The following is a 9,839-nucleotide window of genomic DNA, read 5'->3' as shown; positions in this document are numbered from 1 at the left end:
TATAAAATAAACTCTTGGCAAGATATGAAAATTCGGAAGTCCTATCCTAGTTACTCCTATGAGAATGGAATTTAATCCCACTTAGTTAACCTTTGCGTAAGCAAGGGAAAGTCAAGTGAACTAATTGGTTAGATTTCCCAAATCCTAGCCAAATCCTAAGGAAAGACTAGAGTTAGTGGAATTCTAGTTAATTAGCCAACATAACAATCAATCAGAAATAGTTGATAACTCAAGAGCTTCTAGTTAATCAATTAAAGCCAATAATGGGGAAAGCTAAATTGAAATCATAAATATCTGGAATACCTCAAGTAACATTCATTCAAAGCAGTCAAATCTAACATGGAAAATATTCATAAGCCAATTGGGCAACATAAATCAAACATAAATAAAAGCATTAAGTATCTCAAGGTAGAAGAGAAATATAAAGTAAAAGAAATATTGAACCTGATGAAGAGTTGAAATCCTAAATCATTTAAGAGAAATCCTAATCCTAAGTCCTAAGAGAGAGGAGAGAACCTCTCTCACTAAAACTACATCTAAACTATGAAAAGTAACTAATTGGCTAGCCCCCTTCTTTCGGATGCATTCCTTCACTTCATAACCTCTGGTCTATGCTTTCTGGACTTGAATTTGGGCCAAAAAGGGCTTCAGAGATCGCTGGATCGCTTTCTGTAATTTCTGGTGTGTGGCCTCTGTCACGCGTCCGCGTGGGTCACGCGGTCGCGTGAAGTTTTTCGTGTCACGCGGTCGCTTCAGTCATGCGTCCGCGTCATATGCGTTTCGCTTGTGGCGCGCGATCGCGTCAATCATGCGGTCGCGTCGATCCCTTTTTGTGCAAACCACGCGTCCGCGGTAGCCTCCCACAATTTACGTTCATTATTTCATGCATGTAAACTGTGTCAACTTACAACGGTTTACATATAAATTGAAACTATGGTTACCCACGACGGTTTACATATAAAACAAATCAGAACATGCGCATAAAAAAGTTCCAATTATTATATTTGGATAAAGTTTTCTTTCTTTTATTTTAACCAAGTCAATTGCCATTTTTTAATACAATTTGAATTGATTTAAGTTAAAAAAATCAATCAAAGTAATATAGGAAGTATTTTAAGTATATCAAGAATACTGGTGCATTAGTTATTTTAACTATTGATTTGAATTATAAAAAATATATGTAATATATATTAATTAAAATAAACTATTAAAACAACTGTACACCGGTACTTCCGGAGCACTTGAAATGTTTCCAGTAATATAATGTATATTGATACAATCTCAAATGATTTGACATGAATTTGGAATGATTAACGTATCCAAATTTTAACAAAAAAATTTGATCAAATAAATATTAATATTAGTCAAACTAATAAACAAAAAATTTAAAAATAAAAAAGATATAGCCATAGGGAGTATGGTGGAACGTAGCAGTAACTTAGAGCAGCGTAGAGTACCCCAGCCCATCTGCATTCTGCTCCCACAAGCCACCCTGCCATAGCCTGACCTCACCGACCTCGAACCCGAACCTCTGTTCCTCTCACCACCGCAACCAAGACCCAACCCATTCGATTTATTCTTGGCTATCGCACCCTTCTTTCTTTTCTCTTCTTATTCTGTTATTCATCAACGCAATACCAACCCCACACAAATCTCTCATATTTCTCAGCTATTTTTCACTGCGAAATCACCACAACAACGTTAACATGGGTTACGAAGACGATCCGTGAGTTCCTCTTCTCTTTCTTCCAAAACCATTTTCACCGTCTATCAGGGTTAGGGTTTTTGTTTTTTCCTAATTTAATTTTTTGTTTTCTGCTTTTTCAGGTACCGCGATGAGGACGGAGAATCCTTGATGGATTACGACGACATTCAATCCGATCCCGATCCGGAGCCCCACCACGACGATGCGCTCCTCGATGATTACGAGGACGAAGGAGACGGTGGCGATTGGCTACGCCGCGAGCGGTCGCAGACTCCGGTCTACGACAACGATTCGTCCAAGTCGAAGCCCAGGAAGAGGCTCATCAAGAAGGGAGACACCGGGAGGCAGTCGGTGGCGCCGGAGCTCGAAGATGAGGTGGCGGAGGATGAGTATGAAGGCGGGGCGAGGTTCGCGAGGGAGGGTTCGGAGGAAGGGAGGAAGAGGAAGAAGGGGAAGGAGGGTGGAAGTATGAAAAAAGAGAAGAGGCTTAAGGGAGAGAAGAGGTTTGCAAGTGACAAAAGTGGAAAGAGCGAGTCCAAATTTTGGAGGAATTTAAGAAAGGGGAGGAAGATGATGAAGATAAAGATTTGAGAGTTAGGGCTTTATAATTATTATTGTGCGTTTGTGTTTTTTACATGATTTGTTGTTCATCTGATAATTGGATTTCATTTTGTCGAGAGTTTTAGATGTTTATTCTATTTATTTATTTTGGTAGCTTCAAGCTGGATACTTGATACATTATGTAGTGGCTATGTATCTCAGTTGTCATGCTTGTAGCTTGTGCTTTTGCCCTTGTTGATCAGGGCTAATTGAGGCTCGAAAAGTTGTTGCTTATTTGATAACGGTTTCCATGCCTCTTTTTTTAACCCGGTTTCCATTATATAGGATGATCATGAGGGTGTTAGGAACGTGGATGATGACAACTTCATAGATGACACGGGGTTGGAAGCTGGTGGTTACTATGGCAGTGATGAACCTCGTTCTCCTGGTGATGATGCTCCCCAGGTTTGTGATTAATTCTCCTGAATTTTTTTACTGCTAGATTCCCCTGTAAGCAGAATAGCAGATCCACTGTGTTTGATATCCGTCTGATTAGGATAATGTTTTGGTACCAGTAGCATGTTGTAAACCAAAATATGTAATGGATGTAACTTAAGCTTTCTTTTCATTTCAAGCTATTCGGTCTCTGTTTATGATCTAGTTAGAGACAATTTCGTCAAGAAATCAATTATGGGATTTGTTGCATTGTTTTACTATAAAGCCTTTGACACCTGACACGTGTTGATTTTCTAGGCAGAGGAAGGTGAAGAGGATGATGAAATTAAGGATCTTTTCAAGATAGGTAAGAAAAAGAAGAAGAATGAGAGAAGTCCTGCAGAAATAGCTTTATTAGTTGAGAACGTCATGGCTGAGCTTGAGGTCACAGCTGAAGAGGATGCTGAACTTAATAGACAGGGGAAGCCTGCCATTAATAAACTAAAGAAGTTGGATCTTCTAACAGAAGTCCTCTCGAAGTAAACTGTTGATTTTCTGTAATATGAAGTTTGCTCTGGTGTTTCCTTAATATTCTATTTTACTTCTGCATATTTTCTTTGGTAACTTTCCACCAACTATTTGTCTACTTTGCAGGAAACAGCTCCAATTAGAGTTTTTGGACCATGGAGTACTAACTTTGTTGAAGAATTGGCTTGAGCCACTTCCTGATGGAAGCTTGCCAAATATCAACATACGCACGGCAATTTTGAATATTTTAAATGATGTACTGAGTTTTCACCATGATAAATATTTTTTTATTCAATTGCTCTTTCCCAGCATTATTTAGCTCCTGATTAATTGGACATGCTTTGCAGTTTCCTATTGACCTAGAGCAGTATGATAGAAGAGAACAGCTGAAGAAGAGTGGTCTTGGGAAGGTTGTGCTTCAGTTCATCCTGTGGCTAGATGCTCTATTTTTTAGCATTTAAAATGACTGTCCTTCTCTCCCCTCATTCTTCGTATATTGTCTTGACAGGTGATCATGTTCTTATCGAAGTCTGACGAAGAAATCAATGTAAATAGAAAACTAGCTAAGGAACTGGTTGACAAATGGGTAAGTAATCTGTGAAACTCTTCCTTCAGCATGTATCATTTATCTTTCCTTAAAAAATTTACTGATTCTGGAAGACATTATTATGGTATTCATTCTCTTTTTTTACAAGCTATCCATTTTAATCCAGGAGTAATTTTCCTTTCAGGAAGCCAACTGTTAAAAAGTGCTCAACCATTCTGATTTGAATTGCTCATCTTAAGCAATATTTGTTTTATGTATTGCAATATGCTGAATTTGTACAGGCTGGCAAATAAAGTAGCAGGGATGGAATCTAGAGATGGTGATCTTGATTTGGAGTTTTCACAGTAAGTCTTCGGCATTAAGATATTACTTGTGGAGCAGTGTGAACTAAGTTGTCACTGATTTGTCTTTTAGATGCTAAGTGTTTTGAATGTATAATGCAGGCCTAGGTCTGGACGGTCTTCTTCAAGGCAACATGCATCAAGGCCAGAAGCAACACCTTTGGATTTTGTGATCCGTCCCCAGTCTAAAATTGATCCAGAAGAAGTTAGAGCGCGAGCAAAAGCTGCTGCACAAGATCAGCAGAGAATGAAGGTTTGTGCTTTACCTCGGGGTGGGAGTATTTTTTCAAAGAAAAAAAAAAAACCTTGTGATTCCCTGCAATTCTTTAATTTTTTAAGTGTTTGGAGAGTATCTCGCACAAATGTAGAATACTGAGGAAGTGAATATGTAAAATAAAAATAAAAAGCAGAGATTAACTGAAGATGCGGATGTATATTCTAAAATTTGTATTTCACCACAGATGAATAAGAAGTTGCAGCAGTTGAGGGCACCAAAGAAGAAGCAGCTTCAAGCTACAAAACTAAGTGTGGAAGGTCGTGGCATGATCAAATATTTGTAGATCTGTTGACTGGTTGTGTTGTTCGCCCCACAAGCTGGATATGATTGCCTTCGTTATAAAGGAGCAACCAGGGACTGCTTCCTTTGCAGACTGGTGTTCTGTGGTCTGAATTTCAAGTTTGGCGGGTTGCTGTTAAAATGCTCTCCGTTATCCCTGTGCGTTTGTTGTGTATTCATCAATTGCATAAATGATTCCCCCAAGTATGGGATTGTGGTGCACATGCTGTTAATTGTTGTTTAATAAATAATAATCAAGCCTCGGTTTGTCATCTCAGTTCAATGGCTCTGGAGTCTGTACTGCATCCGTAGTTAGTTAGTTAGCTAGGATGTGTTTGGATCTGGCTTTTTTAAACAAAATATTTTATTTTATGGGAAGAATTTTTTATCAGGAAATGTAATTTATATTCGGATGAAAAATATAAGAAATTCTTAGCATGTAATCTTTTTAGGTAAGAACACAATATGAATGAGGGCTTTGTCTTAGGTGGGAAAAGGTATATTAAGGATCTTGGTGGTCCAAATAAAAAAATTAAAAAATAACATAGTAAATTACTTAAGTACCATCATCTTCTCCCTCTTGTTTTTCTTCATAATAATAACCACCATCACGCCACTTGGTGTATCTTTGTTTTTCTTTCTAACAATAGCAATCACCACAGTACTTACAGGTTACAACCAACATTATTAACAATATTATTACTAATTATTGTTTTTTCCGTTTTATATTGTTAGGACAAGGTTTCTTCGCTCAATTCCAACGCTCCACAATCATAGATTTTATAAATTGGTTTGAGATAAAAATAGTGGTAAAAAGTAATTTCTATACAATTTTAACACCAAACTGAACTGATCTTTGATGACTAGGATGTGCCTTGTTAAATGGTAACTAATATACAACTTCAATGACTTGCTAGTTGCCACTTCATAGATCCAATATGTTGTGTTCTAGACTAAACCGCAATAAACGACGAATTCACTTGGTCAAAAGTGCTATGGATGCTTCATACCCATGATAAGTAAGTGATGCATGTTGTTTTTTATAGGAGCTTCTATTTTTGCTTCAAATTTTACATTAATTAGAGAAAAATATTCATAATTATATCTAATTTACTATCAGAAGAGAAAGATAGCAAAGTGGATGATAGGATAAAGAGGGAACAAATTGAGAAAAAGGAATAAAAAAGTAAAATCAAAATTTTACAAATGTTGAATAATTTATTTATATTATTATAATTTTTAATATATAATAATCATTTAATCTAAACCATTCATCACTATTTTCTAATGGTTAATGTACAAGATATCTCCGATACGGGTTGAGAGATGGATCCAGAACTTGTGGGTCGAGGCGGATGCCGGATTATTTGACTGGAGCAATGGGGGGAGGTACCTGCAAAGACACTCCGACGCTCAAGTCAGAATGGATCTGAAAGGTATAAGGTGTGAGGAATAAATGAATACCTAGGGACCTGGGTCCTCTATTTATAGGTGATGGTGAATATCTTATCTTTTCTTATTTGGCTAAGATAAGGGAGACGTTTGAATTATCTTATCTTATCTTATTTGGCTAAGATAAGAGACACGTTTGAATTCGAAAGTTGGTCAGGAGCTCTAGTGGGTCGGTTTCGGGCCTTCTAGAAGGACAGAGTGGGTCGGACCCGAATAACTGGGTTCGGGGACCGTTCTGGGTTATAGATCCGTGGGCCGGATCTGTAACAGTTGTCCCCGGAGCGAGAGAGTGAGGGTGCTCGGTCTCATCGCTAGAGGAACCTTTTCCTCGCCGTTGTGGTTTGGCAAGGAGATCGTTGTTTGGTCGTCTCATCACATGCCGGGTTTGATGACCGTTTCGAAGAAGGGCCCGGAGATCGGGTTTGGAACAGTTGCCCCCGGAGCATGAGAGTGTGCTTTCTTGGTCTCAATGTTAAGTCGTTTGGAGGGTCCAATTCTCTGTAGTTTGGGAGACTGTGAGGGGTCTGAAAAGGGCGTAACGTTATCCTGCACCAATTGGTAGGATGTTGGTCAGTCTGGCTTTACGTGAGTTGGAAGACCGTCAGCTCATGCTTGTTTTGTGTGGCCTTTTTTGGGCCGTTATTTTGAACTTATTTTAGACCTCTTAGTGGGACGATTTCAAGACTTTGTTTATTTAGCTTATTTGGAATTCCGTTTTTGTTGGCTTTGCGGGTGATCGATTCATGAGTCACTATTTTTGTTATTTGGATATCCGTTTTTTTATTTGGATATCCGTTTTGTTGGCCTCGGGTTGATCGATCCCTGGGTAGCCATTTACTTATTTGGATATCCGTTTTGTTGGCTTCGGGGTGATCGATCCCTGGACAACCATTTTTTGTTATTTGGATACCTGTTTTGTTATTTGAATATCCATTTTGTCGATCTCGGGGTGATCGATCCCTGCGTAGCCGTTTATTTATTTGGATATCCGTTCTGTTGGCCTCAGACTGATTGATCCCCGGGCCACCATTTTTTGTTATTTGGATACCCGTTTTGTTATTTGGATATCCGTTTTGTTGGCCTCGGGGTGATCGATCCCTGGGTAGCTGTTTACTTATTTGGATGTCCGTTCTGTTGGCCTCGGGGTGATTGATCCCCGGGCTGCCATTTTTTGTTATTTGGATACCCATTTTGTTATTTGGATATCCGTTTTGTTAGCCTAGGGGTAATCGATCTCCCGGGGTAGTCGCGTTTAGTTTGTGCCGTCGGACGGGGCAATGCTTTTGAAAAAAAGAATTTCATTTGTGGTTTGGGCCTCATTAAAACCTCCCGATGTGGATAGGAAAGAGTGCCTGGAAGGATGTTTCTACGTATTGTAGCGCCGTAAGTTGGCGCAATTTCAGGATCTTAGGAGTTTGGTCTCGTCTAGTCTTTTTTTTGCTTACCGTCTTGATTTGGTAGGGACCCTCCCAATTGGGCGTGAGCTTTCCCTTCTCCGGGAGTGGGTGCACCGATGTCGTTTTGTCGTAAGGCGAGGTCTCTTGGTCCGAAGTCTCGTCGTATCGTGCTGCCATTGTACCTTAGACTTATTCTCTGTTTTAGGGCTAGCTCCCGTAGGTGTGCCATGCTCCTAACCTTGTCTGCAATGTCCCACTCTGCTTCTTTGTCGTTTCCTCCCATGGTTCTATGCAGACTTTAGTCTTGGCGTGCATCGGAGTTGGTGAGGAAGATGCCTGCCGCGTCTCGGGATCTCTTGCGGAGGGCCGAGCTGGTGTTCTCAGACTCTATCACGACTTGCCGGTCTCCGTGTATTGTGCGATAGTGCTGTCATCGGCTTGGAACTTCATGAGTAAGAATTTGGTGAAGATGACCGCCGAGAGATCATTAATGGTCTTTCTCCCGAGGATGATGTGGCGGTGGAGTTCTTGAGGACGATAAATTCTGAGAGGATGGTCTTTCTTTAGTTCCCGGCTCCGATGTTGAGGGGAAGTGTGATGGAGCCGTCCGATTGAAGGAAGTTATCCCCAAGCCCGGTTACCCCATTACGGTGGGTTTATAGGTTTTTGTTTCGGAGCCTGAGTTTGTCAAAGGCTCTCCTGAAGAGGATGTTAGAATCCGCTCCAGTGGCAACCAGTATTCTCCTAACTAGTCCTGTTTCGATCTTTGCTGAGATGATGAATGGGGCATCTTCCGCCGAGGTGCCGTGTTGGCAATCCTCGAGGGGAACGTTATTGCTTCAGTGGTGATGAGGTTTGGGGCTTGGTTTCTTACTGCCAAGACTTTAAGGTCCTTCTTTAGCGCTGATTTTGACTTTTTCGGTGTATCCTTGCCTATAATGACGTTTACGACTATGGTCGGGTCCGTTTCTGGGCTTTCCCGGTGGGATTGCCTTTGTGTCCTTGGGTTGCGTCCTTCACGTTCTGGTGACCTGTCCCTTTCTGTGCATTTCGGTTCCCTGATGATCTTGGTGAACTCAGGGAGCTTACCGTCTCGTATGGCTTGCTCCAGAGCGTCCTTTAAGTCGAAACAATCTTATGTTCTGTGCCCGTATCCTCGGTGGTTGTCGCAATATAGGCTTTTGTTGCCACCTGTTCGTTCCTTAAGTGGCCGGGATTTCGGGAGAATGCCTCGGTCTGCTATTTGGTGGTAGATCTCAGTGATGAAGGCTGTCAAGGGGGTGTAATTTGAGAATTTCTCGACTCTGGGGGGTCGGTTTGCATTTGCCAGTTTGGGATGTTCCTTCTCGTTTTCTCTTGGTGGGGGGTTTTGGCGAGGTGTCGTGCTGCCGTTCTGCCGTTTGTTGGAGCCACGACTTGGCTTACCTCCTCATCATTTATGTATTCCTTAGTGATGCTCTGGATCTCGTGCATAGTCCAAACTGGCTTGGTGGTGAGATGCTTTCAGAAATCCTCATTCATGAGCCCATTGGTCAGAAAGAGGCTTGTGACCGAGTCCGTGAGTCCATTGACCTATAGGCATTCGTCGTTGAATTTGTCCAGGTATTTCCTTGTGGACTCGTCCTGTCTTTGGGCAACTCCTAACAAGCTGATAGGGTTGTTTGGCTTTGGTGATTATAGTGGTGAACTGGGCCATAAATTTCCTGGAGATATCGTGGAAGTTGGTTATGGACCCGTTTGGGAAGGCATTGAACTATTTGATTGCAGGTCCAGCAAGGGTTACCGGGAAGGCTCTGCATCGGACCACGTCAGCGGCCCCTTCTAGGTTCATCCTGGCCTCGAAGGCCATCAGGTGTTCCTGGGGATCTTTGGTTCCCTCATATTTTATGTCCATGGACTTGTCAAAGCCCCTGGAGAGTTTTGCTCTTAGGATCTTCTCCGTGAAGGGGGTGGCCCCCATTATCACGTGCTCGCTTCTTATGTTCTTGGCTTCCCGATGTCGTCAGTCATCCTCTGTGTAGCGTCAGTGTCCTGGGTCGCGAGAGACGCTGCGATCGTGCCTTTTGCCGTGCGGCGACCTGTGGCGAGATGTTGACCTGGAGGTACCATGGCTTCCACTTTCCGTGTGGTGCCGTTCCTTGGTAGTAACTTGGCTTTCTAGGTTTTGCGCCCTGAAGCACAGCTCTTGGATTATCTGGAACGCCTTCTCTCCCATGCCGTCGGGTGGCCGGGCTTTAGTGGAAGGACGATTGTTCTCTCTTGGTTGTTGCTGGGTTGGGGTTGGTTGGCGATGTGTCGCGCTTGTTATCCTCCCGTGGGTGGGAGGAGTGTTATCTTA

The 9,839-nt window shown here is 41.8% G+C and overlaps 1 pseudogene; it reads left to right on the top strand.

Annotated features, from left to right (window-relative positions):
- Positions 1-1,418: 1,418 nt before the first annotated feature.
- Positions 1,419-5,095, top strand: LOC107489139 (protein IWS1 homolog 1-like; annotated as a pseudogene).
- Positions 5,096-9,839: the final 4,744 nt, after the last annotated feature.

Source organism: Arachis duranensis, chromosome 5 (genome assembly GCF_000817695.3).
Source record: "Arachis duranensis cultivar V14167 chromosome 5, aradu.V14167.gnm2.J7QH, whole genome shotgun sequence".
NCBI lineage: Eukaryota > Viridiplantae > Streptophyta > Magnoliopsida > Fabales > Fabaceae > Arachis > Arachis duranensis.
The sequence above is the reverse complement of the archived record's forward strand: the minus strand, read 5'-3'. Positions and strand labels throughout refer to the sequence as shown.